General features: G+C 39.5%; 1 pseudogene; it reads right to left on the reverse strand.

Moving 5' to 3' along the window:
• Positions 1-1,402: 1,402 nt before the first annotated feature.
• On the reverse strand, positions 1,403-2,483 carry LOC137294374 (uncharacterized; annotated as a pseudogene).
• Between the last annotated feature and the right edge of the window lie 681 nt (positions 2,484-3,164).

Here is a 3,164-nt window from a genome sequence, read left to right on the forward strand (position 1 = left end):
CTTTACGTACTGTGTCTAGTATTGAGATACCGCAATAATTCCCTATATAATTCATTACACCAGACCTGAATAAAGGTTCTATTTAATCTCAAGTGTCAAGAAGACGAGAAATATCCCGCCTCAAGGATGTAGTTAAATAATCCCTTTAGAAACCTCATGAATTGATTCGGCTGGTATAACATCCTCCCACGGTGCCCCATTTCAACCTGTTTATTGCATAAATAATTTCCTGATCACGTATACATCTGGCAAATTCAATATCACACTTATTACAAAATTCACAATCCTCTATATGACAATACAAGAATTCATAAATATGTTAAGCAATGCCATTCTTTGCATTATCAGGGTTTAGAACATGTTGAACATAGTCATGCCACATCGCAGGTGAAATAAGACACTATCAGAGCAGTAACGTTTGATTACTCTCCAAAATCGGGTACAGTTCTTATCGTTTGCTGCATCAATAGTGTCATCAAGGACACCCTTATCATATTTAGCGTTCTATACAATTTCTGAAACTGTTTTAAACGTTTGTGGGGTTTTTTTCTAAATTTCTTCAACAGCTTCTACTTCTACTTGTTAAATTGTCCAAATTCTCGAGCGAACCACTTGGGTTGAAGTTTGTATTGGGTGTTTTTGATACTAATATATGGCCGGTCCATATTGTTATGGTTTCAATTATATTACATCACAGCATTAAGACGCTCACTAGATGATTCATTGAATGTACACTCACAGATTAAATGCATCTTCGATGTATATACAAACCGTTGGCTTGACCACCGTCTGCTGCTACCACAGTTAGCACATCCAGATCCAATTGTTTCATGGGATGTTTTGAGTGTTTTTTTAGAAATCCAGCATAGCCATGGGATATATTACATAGATGCAAACTTGGAAACCAAAACAACTGTTAACTGTATTGGTTTATTTTATATGTATATATGCATGGATCCACATGATCTGTTTGGTTTTCTCTTTTATTTCCCTCTGAAAATGAACAGGTAAAATTCCAGTAAGGGGTACAACAATAAGGTAAGTTAGATAAGGCATTCATTGTGTGTCCATTCATTCAGTCAATACAGAATCTGCTAGTTTCGTTGGGTTATGTTATCCGAAATTCGAACCTACACCCTCAGCGTCAGGCACTTAATCAGCAGTACACAAAGTCAGCCGCCTAAGCCACGTTTGGTGGCAGCAAACGCACTAGAAACTGTAATTTACTGGGAAGGTGTAATCCCAAACCAAACATGTTTTTCATCTTACCACTTTGCACATGGCTTTGAGTATTCAGTTTTGTTAGTTATTTTGCAAATAATCGTTCCCGTTCGGAGATAATCGGCTTATAGGTGACAGACAGACAGTTAGAGGATCCGTCCATAATAACGCTACAAGTTACTTACACGCCAGGACCACCAGGACCCGCTGGACCATGTCCACAAAGACAGTGGCCGTCGACGCAGTGACGTTCTTCATGGGTGTCTCTACACTGACAACTGTCGCAGTCTGCGCGGGCGGAACATGTAGCTGCAATATGAACGTCCCTCTTGATTACAACAGTACACAGCAACCCTCAGTGGTGTAATTTAGATCGCTTCTGATGTGTCTTTGGTGATTCCCTACAATTATTCAACCCGTCAGTATCAAGATTTCACAAAAATGTACTTTAGCGATTTTGAATTGTGACGTCCACATTTCTTGAAATCTTGGTGACTGTGTAGGATTGCTCACCTTGTGTACGTCTTAGGTGCATCATCTCTTCCAAACCACTTTCTAAATCGTGTACACCTGTTATCACACCTCGGCAACTTCTAGTATTGCAGAACGGTTCCTAAATACTACGTTCACGGGAGGAATTTGTAGAATACAGTTACACAGACCGTTATTTTGTTGAAAAACGTACCTGAAGAGCAGGTGCCAGCATTGGCTGCAACTAGACAGGTGCATCGTGCATTGGAGCAGGTGAGTCTTGAGGAACTGTCACACGTTACGTGTGTACAGTCACTTTCATCCAAACAGCCCTGGCTGGATATCAGACCTGTACGACAGGAACACAATCTCATTAAAATTCGGGTTACCCCATTTTATCTACTGGGCATAGATGAGCATGTTTTGTAGGTTTGACCCCAGAGGGTTTGTTGGTCTACGGTCTCTCACACTGGCACACAATGTTGCATGAGCCCTTGTTCAAGACATGCCTTCGTTGTGTCACTGAGTGGTGACATGGTTCCCATAAGGGTGAGCCCGTTATGTGTGACAGGTAATGGTGTAATGCTGCCTTCACATCCAGCTTTAAAAAGGAGCAACACAAATGAATTATTTCTGTTGTTGTATAGATTTAAATGCTAAATCACATCTATTCTAAATATGAATGTCGTTACTATCTTCTACTCACCAATGACAGAGCTGACAATGAAGAGAAACAGTGTAACTTTCATGTCTGAGCTTTAAGCGAAATGCTTTGAGAGTAATGTCTTCATACGGTCGATCCTCTTATATACATCTTTGACTCATGATACTAACACCAATCCCGTGATTTAGAGCCACGTTGTTGTGATTCCATGTACAACAGCTGCATACAATATCTTTCTCCCGTGGGTGATTACGTCGTGATATGCAGATAATTAATACTTACAGCACACAGTTCACTCTGCTATAATAATTCATTTGCTGGGATCTGGTGACCCAATCTTGTGATAGTTTACAGTTAAAATGAAACGTTTCCACACGTGCCTAAACAACGTATACAACATTTATTTTCTTTTTTAAAATGTGTTACAAACGGTTACAAAATCAGCATTCATCGAGTCATCCTGAGGACTAAATTTGCACAGCATAAAATTGAAGGCAATAGCACAAAGCTGCATTACAACACTGTATCATGATTAAGAATCATCATTTGCATTTGGAAACGGATGACAGTGCCAAGGTAAGTGATCTTAAATCAACGTGTGAAATAGAGAACTGTGTTGAGGACACAATGTTCAAAACCTCCGTAAACTGTGTAAAAGATTTGTGGTTCAGATTGAAGTGCATTTCCAAACTGACAATACTGACGTTTGATGTAATTTCCTTGTAAGTGTTTTACCTTTAGTGTGTGTTCTCATGGGTTATGCAAGTGAACAATTATTAGTCTGCAACCTGTGCCTCGGTTACAGAAT

The sequence above is a fragment of the Haliotis asinina genome, chromosome 8 (genome assembly GCF_037392515.1).
Source record: "Haliotis asinina isolate JCU_RB_2024 chromosome 8, JCU_Hal_asi_v2, whole genome shotgun sequence".
NCBI lineage: Eukaryota > Metazoa > Mollusca > Gastropoda > Lepetellida > Haliotidae > Haliotis > Haliotis asinina.